Source organism: Plectropomus leopardus, chromosome 16 (assembly GCF_008729295.1).
Source record: "Plectropomus leopardus isolate mb chromosome 16, YSFRI_Pleo_2.0, whole genome shotgun sequence".
NCBI classification, from domain to species: Eukaryota; Metazoa; Chordata; class Actinopteri; order Perciformes; family Serranidae; genus Plectropomus; species Plectropomus leopardus.
Genome location: NC_056478.1, coordinates 16,089,031 through 16,108,312, shown reverse-complemented (window position 1 = coordinate 16,108,312; position 19,282 = coordinate 16,089,031). Strand labels below are relative to the sequence as shown.

The following is a 19,282-nucleotide window of genomic DNA, read 5'->3' as shown; positions in this document are numbered from 1 at the left end:
GCAGGTTGAGATGGAAAACTAATTTGGGGGTTGGGTGGCATGTGCCCAACAAATGGTAAAACTAACAGTTGTAACTGTAACAGTACTTAAAGGGATGTAGTTTAGTTTATTTAAGTCATTTCCCAACATAAACAACTCAAATTCACACAAGAAAGAAAGCCAAAACAGTAATGACAGTAATAAGTCCTTACTTTTGAAGCAATGACAAACCAGAGCAAATTTTGTTGACCAAAAAGGCGTAGGATACTGCCTTAGCTTATCGCACCGAGCAGTGCTACATTAATAGTTTTATACTGTTGCCTTTAGATTTATACAATGCAAATGAATGAAACTATCTAATCAGACTCCAACCTTTTATTTGCTGCTAGTTCGAATATTCTGGCATAAATATTGACAGAGAAATTTGTCAGAAAGGCAAAATTGTGCCAACCATACCCAGTCTCCCCCGCAGGAGGACAGAACAGTGCCACCCCAACAAACTACAACATTAAAATACTGCTATATTTTCATGTATTATGAGTTCTTTTGCATTTGATACTTCACATGCATTTAGCTGATACTTGTGCATTTTTACATGAATACGATTTTTAAAACTACTTGCAATAGAGTAATTGTATACCCTTGTTCGGCAACTTTTGCAAAAGCACAAGATCTGAATACCACTGCTTATGATGACACATAGCCAAAAGCCATTATTGGGAAAATTAATTCATGTATTCAAAGTGGTGAGTCCATTTTAAGACATGGCATTTTACTATTGTTAACAACTGTCAAAGTGACTCACATATTCTCATTGTTTTATGAAAAGAGAGCCTGTGTGTCACAGAAGCTATTTGTGTCTTTGCTAAATTTAGATCTAAGGATACAAGTGACTATGACAGCAGTGTGTAGTGAGCATTTTAAAAGTATACCATATTGTGTCTGTGTTCTGTATGTTCTTTCTTAATCAGTAGCTACTGTATGTATCTGTGAGTTTGAGGGAAGCAACTTTGACTCAATGTTTACTGTCCTGAAAATACCAATTCATGCTTCAAGAGGAATAATAAATCTGTAGAAAAATGTTCCAGAACACACTCCTACACTCTTACTTTTATAAGCTTGCAGAGAAGTTAGGTTTTTAGATTCAAATTTACACAAAAAATGCACATAGATTTAAAGTATGCAGTACAAACTGTCTTTATTGAAGGTCACATATTTTTTTTAAATAGCATGAGACACAAGCAGGAACAGAACAACTGGTAGTCTACTGTGAAATAACAAACAAAAATTAATAATTTCAAAAACAGTGTAGAGAGACACGCATCATGGTGCGACAACAGACACAGTCAATACAAACACTGTGGAACATCCTGGTTAACCATGGTCACTTAGTTGGATTTAGTAACAAATGGGAAAGGAATGTCAACCGTCATCTGTCTGTCACCTACTTTCACATATGGTTCAACATTTCTGCTTTGCTCCTTAAGTGTTCTAATGATATTATTTTGGAAAGCATTTAAACGTTTAACCATTAAGTCAATCCAGGACTGAATGTCAGCTTGGAGCTGTTCAAAGGACATGTCAGCCAAAATACTCTGGAGCTTAGCTGTCACAGCTTTTAGATATTCTACAACAATTTTGTGGGCCTCCTCCATCTGCTTGGTAACATCAGCCACGACACGAGAGTTGATGGCATCATAGCATACATCACTCACGAAGGTGGAGAGCTTCTCTACATTCTGAGATTTAATGGTTTGGAGAAACTTCTCACCTTGTTCAGTGGTAAACTGCACAAATGCAGAGAATTTGTTGAAGATATCTTCCAGCTCGATTTCGCCTAGTTTTCTAACAGCGATAATTACTTGGTCTTGAATTTTCCTCAAAGCTACAAACAAGTCATCAAGAATCTCTCTTCCGCTGACCACGTGGGTAGAGCCAGGAAGGACAAATTCAATGTTTTGGAAATATTCAAGGACTGCTGCAAACATGGAGGCAAAGTACTCTGGAACCTTTTGAACAGCCTCCTCAGCTACATCAGCAACAAAAGCACTAAATTTCTGGTAAACCTCAAGCCCAGACAGCCTCTGTTCATACCCAGGGATCTGGAACTGTGTCTCTCTCAGGAATTTAACAACAGCATCAAGAACAATTTCAACTTTCTTCTGGTACTCTTTGAGGATTAAGATGGTCTTATCTGTGACCGTTGTCATAACATCAGATGGATTCACTGCTGCAAGTCTGTCAACAGCTCCCCTGAGCATCACTTTACCCTGCTCTTTAGCCTGTACAAAAGGACCCTCAAGGCTTCTGGCCTGTCTATAGATTGTGTTATATGTCCTGACAGCAGGATCAGACACCATTTTCATGACTGTGGGCACCTGTTTCTTCATTCCCAGCATCATCTCATATGGCATCTCCATGTTCCAAGTTGTATGAAGGTTCAGCTTCTCAGAGTTCATCACGGACATCTTCAGACCCAGGATGTCAACGTCTGTTGTGGGCTCAGACTATGAGGAAAAAGTAAACATGGAATAAATATTACCAAAATATACAACGAATAAAATATTAACATTTAAATCATAATCAAAGGTTATTAGTAAGCAAACAAACAAGCAAAAGTTCTCTTACTGGGTAGCGACCGTAGACTCTTGCTCTCACTTGTGCTGGGCGCTTGGTCTGCATTTGAAGTGCCAGGAGTCCGGCAGATGGAGTGGACATAGAGACAACAAGGCCTTCCTCTGGATTTCCAGTGATCTCCTGATAGATTTCCATGGTCAGGACAGGCAGATTGACCTTTGCTGAATTGGTGATGGAGGTATCCACATTTTCATAGCTGATGGTGATGGTGCCGTCATGGTTTGCCTCAATCATTGGGTGTTTTACAGACAAGACAGAGGCCATTTTTAATCCGTTGACTGTGTTCATGTTGGCGTTGCCCTCAATCTTTCCAGTCAGAACCTCGAACTTAGAGGTTGAGGAAGCATCAAGATTGATGAGAATGCTGTCATGGTTAAGGATGCTGGCATCGGTTTTGAGTGTCACCATTGCGGTTTTCATGGAGAACTCATAGATCAGATCACCCAGTACTGGAATCCTGATGCTCTGAATTTTGGGCAGAGTGATTTTTGGAAGAGTCAGCTTGCTGAGGGCAGATGGAACATGCATGGTAGGCATTGTAATGAGACTAACGTCGGGCAGGGGAATGGTGAAGGTGGACATCTCGACATTCATCACTGGAACTTTGTAGGCCGGGATAGTGATGGTTTTGGGCAGCTCAATGCTGTACTTTTCATACTCTGCCTTTGCTTGGTTGTAAGATGTAGCCAGGATGGCAGCGGCCTTATCTTTGCCCATAAGCACTTGCTTGTGCAGAGTCTTAACATTGTTATTAACAAAGTTGATGACTGGATCCATATTGATGTCAATGGTGATCATCTCAGGGCTCTTCACATATTTCAGCTTGGAGTTCATGTCAAATGCCTGCTGAGTGGTGGTCAAGAAATAGTCCAGGCCAGTTTCATCCCACAGAGAGAAGTCTTCCACAACTGGTGTCCTGATACCAACAAATGGCACAGTCATTTCAGGAATGGTGATAGGCTCCCTTAGCACATCTAGATTTGCTTCTCCATTCATCTGGGAAGTTATGATAACTTCTTTGTCACCATTTTCCATGTTGAAGAAATGGGAGTACTTGTACTGGTTGAATCTAGCCAGACCTGTCCAGCTAGCCTGCTGCACGTCAGAGGTCAGGGTCAAAGAGATGTCATTCTGGAGATCCATCTTTCCAGACAGCTTGAATGGAAGGACAACCTTGACATTTCCCTTGTTCTTTGTGTCAAACATGAGATCACTTGGTGTGACCAAAGCAAGCACAGAATTTGAGAGAGTTCCCTCAACCTGTCCGGTTAGCTCTGCACTGTGGGAGGCAGTGAGATCCATTTTCATGTCTCCGGCATTAACCTGGAACTTGATATCTACAACATTGCTCTTCATGAAAGGTGTTTCTGTCTCAAACTTGGCATCAACGATTATGTGGCGGAAAATGCAGATATCGGCAACCACATTTTGATTCATTTTGAACTGTTTGCTGTCTGTTGCTCCAGTGAAGGTCACTTTGGCTGTGTGGAGATCCATGACCACCTCCATGTCACTCTTGTGGGTTGCCTCATCAGAGAAGTCCTGAACTGCATATTTATCATTGACCAGATTGGTAATGGTGAGACGTGCAGTGCCAGCCTCAAACTGGAAAATGTTCTTTTGATTCATTGAGGCCTCGTTGAAGATGTTGAGGAATGGCATGTTGAGGTCATGTTTGTAGTTAGTCTCCACAGTGGCAGAAACTCCATCTTCCAGGGCGAAGAATGCATTATTGACAAGCTCGGCAACATAGAGCTCTGTGTTGAGTTTTGCAGTGGTATCAGCAGAAGCTTGAGCTGACGGGCCATAGAGAGTCATTGATCCCTTGTGGTCAAGAGTGAAACATGACTGGTCAACATTAATGCGCTCAGAGAATGACAGACGACTCATCTTTGGTGCAGCAACGTGAGCACCGGCATCCACTGTGAAGTCAAGGACTTTCAAAGTAGATGTTGCCTTTGAATTGAAATTGACTTTGAACTCTGGTGTCTCTGATGTAGTTGTAGTGTTCTCAAAGTCAGCTGTGGTCCCAAGTGTGAAATGAGGGGAGGTAACTCTGAACTCTCCATAGAGTTTTCCAAAACAGGGAATCATGCTCATTTCTGAAACTTTCTCTTTCAATTCCATCGTGAATGTGTCATAATCAAAAGATCTGATTTTCTGCACCATCCTCATGAAATAGTTACTCATATCATCAATGAGCTGTTTAAAGTTGAATGAATACAGTTCATCCACAAGTTCCTGAACAGGTGCCATAACTTTTTTGAGCAAAGGCTGGATGTCAATAGACTTGAGAGTAGCAATCACAGATTGTACCTTTTCCCTCACCTGATACTGCTTCATAATTTTAACAACCTCATCCATGATGGCACCAATCACCTTCTCAACCTCATAGCCGGAGAGGATCTCCTCCACTTTGGCATAAATCACATTGAAGTTGTGGGCAATGTTATACTTCTTGATCCAGTCCATGATAGCTTCCTTCATTGCTTTCAGCACATTCATGACTTTGTCAGTTGGAAACTTGGATGTCAGGTTGATCATGAAGTTTTCCATGGAATTGAGATACTTTCTCAGGTCTTGCACAAACAGGTTGAAGTCAAAGTTGTCAATGACCTCCTTCAGTTCTGACACTTTCTTCTGAACCTTAGTACTGATCTCATACTTGGTGTTGATGTCATTCAGCATCTCCATGCTCTGGTCCATCAGCCTCATCATTGTGGTCTTAACATTTTCAATAATTGCTGGCAGATGCTCCATGAATGGGATCTGGATGAAGTGGCTGTCACTGCTCTTGTCATATTTCACAAATCCAGAGACTGCGTAATCTTGTTTGTTCTCACTGAAGAGGGGTGTTGAAACTGCGCTTGACATCTCAATACCCATTCTCTCTTTATTGTTATAGGCACTCATTTCTTGATCAAAAGTATGCTCATTTACTGCAGATGCCATCTTCAGTGTGACACTTTGCTCTTGGAGGCTTAGCATGCTGCTGAACTTGTTGTCCATATTGGTCTTGATAGCAGGTCTGCCTTCCAGTTGATGGGTAGTTGAGGCTCTGGACTCAAATGACTGTGTGAACAGCATGGGTTCTGCCTTCAAGAGGAATTTGCCGTAAAGTTCACCGCTCTGCTCACCATACAGATACCCTGCACCATTTGTGTTGAAAATGGCATCGATGTTCAGAGTGAAGGGTTCAGCAACAGTTTTGACTGTGCTGCCCAGTTGAAGAACTGGCGAGTTGAATTTAGTGTCATGGTTAAACTTCATGGTCAGGCCAGCAACCTCCAAATCAGTGTCATGCGCCATTTGGGTTCCCAGTAGTTTACCAGTGGTTCTGCACTTCGCAGAGAGGGCCATGTCAACAAACCTGACTTCATAAGTGTGCTTGACTGCTTGCTCCAAGAGGCCTCCCATCATTGTTCCAGTCAGCTCCATGTTGTAGGGCTCTGCCTTGAATTGGACATCATTCACTAAGTCAATCTCCATGATCTTCAGTTCACTTTCCACATTAACCACAGCAGTAAAACGCTCCATGTTAACTCTGATGTCATGCTTGTAGGTGTTGCCCTTGGTAAGGAAGTTGTTAGTCTTGGAGCTGAGGGTGAAAGATCTCAGGGTGAGAGAAAGTGAGTTGGTACTATCGGTCATCACGTTGTTGAGAGATCCAACAATGTTGTTGGAGAGGATCAAGCCATCTTCGTTCAGTCTGAAGTTAACAATGTTTCTGGTGTTGAAGTCAAAGAGGTTACCCTTAAAAATGCCATTCAGATACATGTCTGTGCTTGCAAGCTTTCCCTCAACGTTGAGCTCGGCTTTGTTTTCTTTAATGCCTCCCTTGGTGGTGAGAGACATGGTGGCACCAGAGGCGTCAACTCCGGCATGGAAAACATTCTCGAAGGTCATTGGGCTGAGCTGAGCAGTTGTTGTACAGCTGGTGGTCAGACCATTCATGTTCAGGGCCAACGTTGCCTTGTGAGAGGCAAGACGTGAGAAGATGTTCAAGGAAGCATCACCATTGATCTCCAAGCCGGAGGGGTTTAGGGACCCAGTGAGCAAAGAATAGGCACGGTTCACTGTATCATCAGCTTGATTCTCAATCCTGAGGCTGGCCTGTCCTTCAAAGGCAGAGAACTCCATCTGGCTACGAAGCATTCGCTCATCGGCCTTGGTCACAGAGTCAGACTGGATGGTAAGCTTGACATCTTTGTAGCTAAGGCTCATTTTGGTGGTGTGTTTGATGGGGTCAGTGTTCATGTTGGTGTTAGACTCAATCAGAAGCTCCTCATTTGCATATGATGCCTTGATCTTGTTGGCGACCTTCAGGATTTCAGAGTTCACCCTCAGTGTGCTCTCCAGTTTAGCTTCTTTCTTCGCTGGCTCAACAGAGAAGGTGTGGAGGTAAGTGGTACTAGCAGACATGGGTCCAACAGTGACACTTCCATCTGTGTTGATATCTCCAGACAGTATGTTTGAGTCAAGGGTGAGCTGGGTGGTAACAGCCAAAGAAGTGTCAAGACCCATGGGAGAGTCAGCATGGATGTTGTACCTTCCTGTTGACATTACATTGTCTGTGACAGCAATGGTTTCGAGCACATTAAAACCTGTGTTCATGAGCATGTGTTTCAGGGAACCATCAACGGTAAATTTCATTGTTTTCTCTGGTGTGTCGGTGATTGTTGAAGATCCTTTAAAACAAGACAAAACAAAATATAAGTAAGCATAACATTTGTGTTGTTTATCTAATGTTAAACAACAAATGCATAATTCTTCTAATTAAAAACAAGAATAAAGTTTAAATTACCCTCAGTTGAGAAGGAAAGAAGTTGGATTGGACTCTTAGCCATGATGGTGAACTTGGCCAAGTAGCTTGGAGAGTCTTCAGTGTTGTTACCAACAGACATGGTTGCCTCCCAGTCATAGAAGTTGCTGTTGACCTTGGCAGATGCTTCAACCATTCCCATCAGAGGCAGGGTGAGATCGTATTCAGCAGGGATGGTAAAGGTGGGGATTGAGATCTCCTGTGAATCAACCTCCATGCCCAGCTGAGGCACTGAGATGCGTGGGGAGTTGACCATTGGCGGTATCCTCAACTCCTCAGATGACTTGCCACCAAGAGGTAGAGGGACAGTGATGGTCAAACGGTCCTGGTTGAACTTGTATGTGAAGGTGCTATCCCTGGTGAAAGGATTAAAGCAGAAGATTTGTTATAAGGTCATTTAAAGCATACATTCGAGTGGTAAGTAAATGTGAAAAATTATCATGAAACGTGTGGTTTACTTACAGGTTCATGAAAATGTTTTCAGGCATGTCAGGCATTTCCATACTGGCAATTCTATTCCTCAGAGTCTCAACATAAGGAACATCAGCTGAGATCTTGTCCATCCAGATATCACTGGCCTGATGAAAAAAACACCACATGCTTTAGTCTGGAAAAAGTATAGCTACATCAAGGTCTGCTAAAATAGTTTGAATGATTATATTCTATATTGATTATATTCTTTTCACCTCAACTGCCTTGTTAAAGACATGACGCAGTTTCATGTCAGTCTTGACAACCTGCTGGTCCATGACATCCTCCACAAACTGCCTGAGCCAGCGCTGGAGGGCTACAGTGTAAGGCACCATGATCTTAGTATCAGCGTTCATATTGGACATCAGCCGGACCTCAGCCTGGTCTTCACCTGAGATACAAAACATTTAGCATTGTAAATTTGAGACAGTGTTTGAGACAAACTGAAACTATCAATCTTTGAAGTCCATTAGGAGTATTTTTTAACCAGACGTACCATATTTGAATGCAACTGCCTGAATGGAGGAGGTCAGTGGGAGTTTGACATCACTTTTGATCTCCATGGTGAGTCCATCAGCTTTGCTCATGGTAGCAGTGATGGCAGCATCAGTCTTGATTGAGGGGACTAGCAGCTGAACCTGCAGCATGCCATCAGTCATAGCCTGAAGCCTGAAATTAATTTAAAAAAAAACATGATCAAGTCAATGCCTGCACATCAAAAAGAAATGCTGGATATGTTTAAGCACACAGGACTAAGTCAAATGTATCATTAATCGATAGTACATTTAAATAGAAGATTTTAGCTGGGCTGACTTACTTGGCACGGCCAGTCAGAGAGAGCTGGGGCACGTTCTTGTTGGAGATCTCCAGGGAAATGGCTTTGCCTTTGGTATTGCTGTCGGTCATGCCAACCTTAACGCCGGCCTCAACATCAAAGTCAGGTACCTCAATTTGGGTGGTGAAGACATTCCTGTTCCTGTTGTACTTCATGGTGGCTGTGGCCTCGGTAGACTGAGCACCTAAAGTTATAGGAAGTATAACTTGATTACTTACGTTTGTAACCCTATAATATGAAAATGGGTTACATATAAAAAACTAACAATGATATAATTTTCCTAAGATATGATGTTTGTACCTTCAGTTCTCAGGGCAAACTTCAAAGAATCAACCTTCTGGCGGCCGTCCTTTCCTTCACTGAGGAGTTTGTAGGAAATGGTAGCTGTGTACTCAGAGACCTCTTTAGAGGGCTTGATGTCCAAGTCAAACCTTGGGTGAAAAGACAAAGTTGAAGTCTGTCACAGATAAATCGTCTATGATATTGTATTATATATCAAGAAAATCATAAAGAATAAGAAATCATTTTCTATCACTAATTTCAACATATTTAGAATTGTGACATACAACCAAAACAAGGAAGAAAAGGCATATTACATTGGCTTTTAATTAATTCCATTCTTTTTCTTTTTTTAAAATAATTATTGTTATCCTAATTGTTTTTTGTCCTTTTTAAATCTTCACTTATATATTTTATCAAATGCTGTTTTTCCTTTGTCTAATTTTGCTTTTGTTTTAATGTGTTGCATCTTTATTGAGAAGTACTTATAGCGACATCATTTGTATGAAAAGTGCTCTATAAATTTAGTTTTATTAACATTATCATCAAACTTTATCTACTTTCACAAAACAGTATTTATATCATTACTGAATGGTATACCAGTGCATGCACACAACTGAAATTATGTCACATTACAGAGGCCAGACACCATTAAGTTACCATGTCTTTGAGACTTAAAGAATGATAATCACTCAGTTTTTGCTTTATGGTACCAAGGGGATAATAGAGCTTTTTTTTTTTTTTTTTTTTTTTTAATTTGGGGACAATTTACTAAATAGTTTGAAAGTCAATTACCAACATGTCTGCTGAATTATTGAAAGAAAATGTTGTAATGCATAAACATAATGTAATATCATTTAGCATAGTAGCCACATAAAAGTAACAGTTTTTGCTTTGGTTTTGTGTGTTGTGCATTTGTGTGCAGACCTTTATGTATATTTGTTGTGTTATTTGTGAAAAACCAAATGAATATAAATACCACAGATTTTTCAAAGGACAACTTACCTGGTCTCTCCATTCAGGGGGAAGTAAGGAACAGCAGTCTTGTCTCCGGTGTTGGCACGCAGTGTTTTGGTGCAGTATCTGATTCCAGAGAAGAGAGGGCTGCAGCTTGCTTCACCCTCTGTGTGAGGGATCACTGTGGTCTGACCAGCACCCACAATCATCACATTGTTGCTATTTCAAAGAGAGGAAAAAAAACAGCAAAATCAGTTTCCATCGTCTAATAACTTTGTGGAACATCCTGTAATAAAGATCACCATCCACTGCTAAAGCACAAATATCATTTATCAAATATTATTTATGTTTCTTGTTACCTGATGCTCAAGAGCTTAGTGGTGTCCTGTGGAGCAGGGATGGAAAGTTTGACCTGGTTCTGCTCCATGGTGATCTTTGCATTGAGCATGCTCTCGTGGTACAGGTTGGTGTGCATCTCAACAGCGGACTCAACAAGTTCAGGGACATGGACTCCCATTTTAGTCACAAACTCAACTCCAATGGAGGGCTTGAACAGCAGCTCCTTCTGTGAAAAAAAGATCATTAAATAAGTTGCAGAGGCATGAAAAATATACAATTACACTGCTACCATAATAGTCTGTTCAACTATTTGTACGGAATTTTCAAACACTTTGCAGGACATTTGAGGAAGTACTTCAAAAAATAGCAAAAGCATAATAATGAAAGTACAACTGACGTTTTTGACAGAGCTTTGAGGGTAAATTTAGGACAAAAGATGGAAAATTTACCATGTTTGGAGTCATGCGAAGGCCTCCCTTTGCTCCAGGAGTGAAGGTGCCAGACAGAGCAAATGTCAGAGGCATGCCAGCTGCTGTTGGCATGACGAATTTGTTGTCCATGAAGATGTAATGGGCAAAGATCTCGTTGTCAGTGCCGGACATCAGTTTAGCCACAATCTGATAAAAAGAATTAGTGTCAAATTGAATTTTCTGTCGTTGTGGTAGAGAAAAAGGCATTATGAATTGTTATTAGGAGTGCAGGACAATACCTGGGTGGGGATGGTCCTCATGAAAATATCTGCGTACATGACAGCGTTATCAGCAATGTACTTCATTTCGTTGCCCTTGATATAGCCAAGCTCAGTTCCCATGATCCTCAGGTAGGCCATGGCCTCTGGGGAATCCACAGTCTGCAGATCCTTCACCAGCTTGTTGAAGTTGCGAACAATTTCTCTCACAAGATTTTCGGGAACCTAAGGAAACAGTTGTAATAATTGTGGTATCAGTGGAAATGACACCAGACTAAAAGTGTTTAACAGAAATTATAACACACAAGACATACCTTTCGTCTGTCTACGTCCATGGGAGAAACCCATTTCTCCAGCTCTTCTTTCACCTGTGGTGGGATCTTGTCCAATGTCCAGTACAGAGTCTTGCTGAAAGTGTCAGGGAAGAAGCCATTCTTTCCAAACAAAGCGTCAATGGTTGGCTCGAAGCCCTTTCCTTCCATGCCAATCTGAAAATCAGAAAAAACCCCCAATGAGATTAAAAAACAATGTGGGCTCATTGTGTTCAACTAATTAAATAATTATTTTACAAATGTTATTTGCCTCAAATTTCAGAGGCAGATGGGGAAAGTTGACCAAATACGAGATACAAGGACTAAAAAAGTCCAAAAATAATAATGATAAGATACGTATGAATCTAATTCATGCTGCTAATGTCTTTAGCAACTGTAAAAGTACAATTCAAAATATCAATGAATTACTGATTATATAGGTGTACTATAGTATTACATACCTCCCAAAGATCCATGCTGAAACCAAAAGCTTTCAGAGTGGTCTCCAGCATGACTTCTCTTGGCAGCTGGCTGCTGGGATCAAAGACAATGTTGCCCTGAATGGCGGCCTGCATGTCCTCATTTGCCATGCCCAGCTTGTAGCTGCGGGACTTTGTGGTGTAGTCGCTGTGTGTGGCAACCTCAGTGTCCTGCAGGGCATCCATTATCTTCTGACCGAGCCTGAGGTAGTAATCACATGTAAAACAATAAGCTGGATATACGAAGTTGAGTTCAATTACAGAATTGCTGTGAAATAAAGCATAAATTACAGATAAAAGGTGCTCTTTTCTTACTTCTGGGTCTCTGGATCAGTGGAGGAAATGATGTTGTAGATGTGGGAGGTCACAAAGGCCTTGACCTGCATGTTCTGTTCCTGCTTAACAATCTTCTTCACCATCTCAATGTCACTGTCCTGGGGATTCCTCATCAGGACCAGGTAAGCTGCCAGACGCTTCTGCACAGCACCCTTGGGGTACTGGCTGACCCTCTGCAGGTTGGAGCGAACCTGGAGGGAAAAAAATTAACATGTTTGTCATTGTGGAAATTCCACACTATGCTAATGGGAGTCTGATAGGTATGAGCAATACACCGTGATCTCAATCTGTATCTATTCTACCAACTAAATTATCAGTATCTGTATCTGTACTGGGAATGGGCGGGGTTTAAAGTGGTCGTGGTTTAGCTGAAATAGGTAGGGCCAAACCAGAAGCTGCTATTATACCTACTCTTGATATGGTTTGATCAAAAGTCGTTACATTTATAATGTATTAGAAAACTATTACAGAAAAACCTCAGGATAGAGCTTCAGATTATTTTTGATCACAAGAGTAAGAGACTGAACAAAGCTACCCAGCTGAGCAGTATGGAGTACGGAAATGGGAAATTTTACACGAATGACACCCATAATCCTAAAAAGTACATGATCTGTACTGGACACTGTTTATCTGTGGAGGGGGCTGTTAGTTACAGTTACCTCATCTGTTGCAGACATGCGTCTGAAAGCCTGGATGGCAGCCAGCTGCACAGACAGTGTGGTTGCAGGCTGTCTCATGCACTTCACCAGGGTGGTCTTAATGGCAGCATCAACTGCCTCCATTGCTTCTCCCATGTTACCAATAACCTGGATGAAACAGAACAGACAATTAATAATGGTAATAATGAACTTACTTTATAAAACACATTTCAAAGTTACTAAGTGCTTTACATGGCTAAACCAGGATTTAAAACATTGCAATATTTAGGCAAGTAAAGTAAAATAAAATAAAATAAAATAAACAAAAAATAAAATAAAAGAAAAAAACATGAAATTAGAAGTTTCAATCAAAATGTGTATGTTTATAAGCAGTCTAACTAAAACTAATATTAGTTGTAAAAAAACAACAACAAAAAAACAAACCCTTTCAGTTACCGGAAATCAAAAAATAAAAATAGAGTAACTGAAAAACAAAACTAACTGACAGGTAATTGTGTTTTACCCCCAAACATTATAATAAAAAGCTAATGCTAATACTGAAACCTATGAAAACTGAATGTAAACTAAACATTTTTAAACAATAAAAACTGAACTGAAACACATCTGGAAACTAAAACTACACTGAACTGAAAACAAAAACTATAAATTAAATAGTATTAAAAACTAATGAAAATTACAAAACTACAACAGCTCTGGCTAATAGCTGGGTACCTACCCTCAAGGTCAGGAAGGTCAGCTCCTTGTCCCCAGCGCAGTCTGCGCCCAGGAGGGAGGACATGAACTCAAAGACAGCAGTGATCTCGGGGGTGACGCCCTCAGCCTTATACAGTCTGGTGACAAAATTTAGACATTTGTGATTTAAAAAGAAACCACCACTACATTACAGAGGAGGACTTTCCTCAGATGTAAAAAAGGTGATACTCACTTCCTGACTGCATTGCTCAGAGCATACATGATGGGTTTGCTCTGCTTGTACTGAGCCATTGCCAGCATGTCCTGTACCATGAGACGGGAGGGGTTAGGCAGCAGTCCCAGGGCGTACACAACAGCATCGACCTCAAGAGCAGACTCGTCAAAGGTCCTGAGGATCTTCAGCATGGCGCTGGTGCACTCTGGGGTGCCACACTGGGCGAGAGCTTGCCACGTCAGAGACTGGGACATGTCCATCATCTGAGGAGCAACAGCTGCCAAGACATCGACCTTCAGGCCACGCAGCTCAGTCACCAGTTTGTAGAAGAGGCTGGCGCGCTCCTTGCCCTGAGTGGTCTGTGACAGGGTGTTCAGCTCCTGCATGGTACTGATGACAGCTTCCTTGCTCTGCACAGGGGACTTGTCCTCAGCAACAGTCATGGTCAGGTCTAAATAGTTCATAAGATCTGTAGAGAATAATACCACAAACAGTAAGAAAATGCAGAAAAAATTGACACATTTGATCATCTGTTGATATCTTAGAGGCTATTTTAAAGACAGAAACACTTACAGCTGGTGTCAAAGATTCTGTCGTTGATTTTGGCGGTCTCTCTCAGAGTCACAGTCTGCTTCACCAGAGTGGAGATTCCATACTCATTCCTGTTTGCAGAAGAAATAACAGGGAAAAGCAATCACCAAAAGTTCTTTCTAAAACATATAGAAGTCAAGAAATTCTCTAAACTCTGCATAAAATCTACAATTCACATTGTCAATTTTCGCTCTCAAGACTGGGAGGCATGGCCCTTTGCCCACTCTACAATTTTGAAGTCTAAAAGATTTTGTTAAATTGATACTCCTTTATCATTCAGCAGATTCTTTATTGTTTTAAAACTTACTGGCTGGAGAAGGGCAGGAAGATGTGTTTCTCTGTGCAGGTTCCACTGGTCATGTGCTTCTTCTGGTTGTCAAACTTGTAGTTGCAAGTCTGGGTGCTGCTGATCATCTTGGACAGAGGGTATTCCTAATGGTAGAAAGACAACACCAGTGTTTTTTCGTATATTATAAAGAAGAGCACAGGTAAAATATTCCTCTCCCTGCTCCTTTTCGGTCATGTTATGTGTATTACAGCAGAGTTTAGAGTCTGGTGCTACTGAAGTGGAGATTTTTGGCTCAGGGTATGAGAAAAAAAGAGAAAAAGAAAATTGGCTTTACAATAAGGGGAAAAGGGCAAAATAGGTATCTCCATAAAACATCCCCAGTTGATTTCTTACATTAAGGCAATTACTTTTTGTATTACACGTTTAATGACAAATCAATTTTTTTTATCTTACTTGACTAAATGTGTTGTTTTTACATACACTTCCAGAACAAAAATCTGAACTTAAATAAACACTTAAATATGTGTTTCGGACTTTTTCTTTCCACTTGTCTGAAAGAAGTTATGGAAGCAAAATAAACAAAAATCCCAAAATTGACCAGCGCATGTTGTCTCGCCCTTAGTTTGGGATGGTGACAATGTGTTACTTAGTCTCTCACCATGCCAGTGATGAGGGCCAGGGGACTGGTGACCTGCTTCTGGGCAAGGAAAGCGTCACATTGGGTGAGATCCCTGCTGACAGTCACATCGGTGGCGATGTCCTCTCTGATGTTGACGGTGAAGTCGGTGGGGCACACTCCGTGCACGGTGGCCTGAAAATGATGAGAGTCATCGTTAGCACTGAGGAAGTTGGAAACAGTTCAGTAAAAACAAAGTGGTAAACTGTGCTCTCTGTCCTTTAGCAATCTCTCTGAATGTTATTATCAATTGATCTGAAAGATTGCCCCCCGTTATGAGAGCAGGTGATGCCATTAACAAGATAAACTTATCTAGGACTTTGACCTGCAGCTGAAGATTGTCATTGTGAGGACATGATGTTACAGGAGTGTATCACCTGTGACTGGGGCAGCTTATCTACTCATTGAGCAACTTGTTTATCTTTGCATGAGTCTGCAGTGCAAACAGAATCATGCAGTGACTCTGGCCTGAACTGACTGCGCCAAATACTGACAAAACAAAAATAAGTCAATAAATCAGAGAGGGGAAGCTACCATTTGGTTGTTTTTCTCCTCTTCCATGACTGGCACCATGAGAGTGGAGATGATTCCCCTCTTGATGTTCAGGATGTTGACAGGCTCATCGTCCTCAGGGTAGACAATTACCCTAGTCTGTCCTTCGACTGTGATCTTCAAGGGGTTCCTGTTGACGTGGACAGATCATTTAGACATTTACCCTTTCCTTTAAGTCCTTCAATTTTAGCTACCATTGTTATAGTAGTAGTACCATTATTTGATCAGTCAGTTTTAGGACTAAATAACACGGCTTAATATTAAATGTTTGCGTAAACTTACTTGGCCATGGCATCTTTGAAAGCCTGAGCACCGGGTGCAGGACGGTACATTGGGTTTCCTTCTTCATCCACACTGAAGATCTCGCTCAGAGAGCACTCTGTCGTGCGGAGAATGAAGCTACAGGTCTGGGGCACATCAACCTCAACCTGTAAGGCAGATTAAACATTTTTTTAGCACCACCGTTTTCTATTCACGTTGTGCTTGCAGTAGTGTTCAGGGCTGTGGGGACTTACTTTGCAGGAGACTTTGGGGCCGCTCTTGTTGTCAGAGGCTCCATTCACGCTGTTAAAGGTCTCAGCTTCGTAGTTGTACACAAAGCGCCGGAAGTTCTTGAATCTTTTGGCCACTAAAACGTACATGAAAAGTCAATTAGAGCTCTGTAATGTTAATATGTAATACACTGCTCATCTTCTGACACTTACATACCAAAGTTATTTTTATATAACTTTACTTTACTTACTTTGAAAAGATAGTTTAACATTATGATGGTTTATCGTTTGGTCAAATATTGTTTGTGTTTTTGTATATATGCACATTTATGTGAAACAGTTGATGTCCTGGGATGCACAACAAAATTCAGAATTTTTTCTGATAATTAAGTAAAATCAAATCAGATGATTGCTTGTTAATAATTACAAATGGGTGAGCTCATCAGTAAGGATTCAAAGGTGAACTTTAACTTTTTTTGGAGGAAAGTAACTAAATAAATTTACCATACTTAAGTACAATTTTGAAATACATGTACTTAACTGAGGTATTTCCATATTAGGATACTTTATACTTAGACTCCATCACATTTTGAAGACAAATATGGTACTTTTTACTTCACTTCATTTATTTTAAAGCTTGTTACTTGTTACTGATAATAAACAACAACATTGTAATCATTGTAAGTATAATAAAATATAAATTACAATGTATTATTATATTGTAAGCTTCACAGCAGTATATAATGTAATTAAAATTAGCTACAACTTTAACAGCTACAACAGCTGCCAGTCTGCATAATGAGTACTTTTCCTTTTGTATTTAAAGTATATTTTGATGCTGACTGTTTTCTAAATACTTTTTCCACTTGTGATTTTTTTCATTGTTGTGTATTTATCAACTTAAATCACATCTTATAAATGCCATGAATAGACAATTATAGAAAAAATATAAAGATAAAAGAAAAAAAGCAACTCACACAAGCAAGCAGGGGATTGTTCCTCAACATTTCCAACATCTTGCTCTGTAAAGGATGAAAAACAAATTGTTTGACAAAAGCTACAACCTGCTCGAAAAGTTAAGTGGGGCAATTTAAATACAAACTCATCATTTACAAGTATACTTAATCCACTATAAGGGGTTAATCTTTATTTTTTTTTAGCTCAAAATATTGCATTTCACATGTCAGTTATTTGAAAAGGATTTAAAAAAAACATCCCAACAAGAATGACAAAATGAGTATCACTCACACTCTTAGATTAATGTTTTTGCATCATTTAAAAACAGTAACATCAGTAAACATCAGAGATTTTAGAGATATTAACAGATTTTTTTTTAACAAACCAAGCAATAAACATCTAACGTTTTTCTCAAATAGATAAACACTTCAAATATTGAACTGCATCCTTCGATTTGGTCAACTGCAAAAACAATACTTACGGGCAAGTGTGTAGGTGCCCAGTAGCAGCAAAAGGCAGAGCTTGATACCCCCCATGATGGGCTTAGAAAAGCTCCTGTAAGCCCTTAAGGTAAGAAGAGTCCTCCTCTTTCTGTGAAGACTAATTCTTGTGCTTTGTTCCTTCTGCTTTTATAGTTCTCCAGTCTTAACTGTAAGTGATCAGCAGGACTTGCAAATGTGTTGCCCTGGTTCCAAAGTCTGAGCAGTCCTTGTGGCAGGCCAAAGGTTGAAACACCAACTAAGACTTGTATGTCAGCAATGGGTGGGGGCGCTCTGTGTGATTATGTTACATTAACTCTTTGTACTTTGTTTTATGGTCCGGGGTTGCTTTTTCGAGACAATACTGAGGTCATTTTTTTTATGCAGAAATGAACATATTTAATGTTAGTAACACATCTTTATCTAAGAAAAAAAAAATCTAATCAGATCAATGTCATTTAATAGCTCATATCTCCTATCAACTAACTTTGATTGCTTGTTTGTCGTGCTCAAAGTACACAAACTAATTTGGCAGCATCAGCAAAGTAAGCTACGTACTTTTCCAATTCCACTTGCTTTTTTGCCCGTAACTCATTTATTATCTGGATTTTATTTTTGGCTTTTTCTTATTTGATCTTTTACTTTGGTGGCATTTTATGACATTTAAGTTAATTTCATTCTCCTTGTGTTTTAAATATGTTTCGTTTTATTGTAAAGCACATTGTATCTGTGTTTTGAAAGGTGCCATATAAATAAAGTTTATTATATTATAAGTGATTAGTATACTTTTGACTCTTGAAAGATAAAAATGAAAAGGGTTATACAAGGGTCATTTTGAACATTCACAAAAACATGATGGCCTCTTACAAAAATACAAAAGTAAGCCTTTGCCCCCATGACTGCTGAACAATATGAATCATGTTCATGCTGAATCGAAACCTGAGTCACTAACTGCGTTCGCTGGAGTTTTATCACCACATATTATAGAAATTCTTAAAGCTATAGCATCGGCTCTTTCATGATCTTATTTAGGTTGTTTCAGGACATGCTGATTATCAGATTTTAAATGTTGTGCACAAACAATATCATGTTTTATTACAGCATTACAAGCAGAGGTGTAACAGATAACACTAATAATGGCTGCATTCCATTTAGATGTGCCTGTTTCGATGCCCTGGTGTAAATCAAATCACTGTAACGTCACACTAACGACAGCAATCGCTTCCGGGTAGACAACCGGCAATTTATTTCAATTGTGGAGATTTGTGAAATCTGCAGACTTTGTTTATTTCTATCCTCATTTTCAGCCGTAACTGTAAAAAAATGAATATATTAATCTGCTGGTTAACTATAAAAAAAAATAATATCAGCAACTGCTTTGATAACTGATCTGTTGTTGAAGTTGTTTTTTGTGCAAAACTGCCAAACATATCATGGCTTCACCTTCTCAAATGTGTAGATATGTTGTTTTCCTTTGTTTAATTCACATAATCAATTTGATTATTAGTGGAAGACATTCCTAAAATAACAGACAATCACCCCCAAATC

The 19,282-nt window shown here is 40.0% G+C and overlaps 1 pseudogene; it reads right to left on the bottom strand.

The window, feature by feature from the left end:
- LOC121955843 overlaps nt 1–17,960 on the bottom strand; it is a 45,812-nt pseudogene extending 27,852 nt beyond the window's left edge.
- Nucleotides 17,961–19,282: the final 1,322 nt, after the last annotated feature.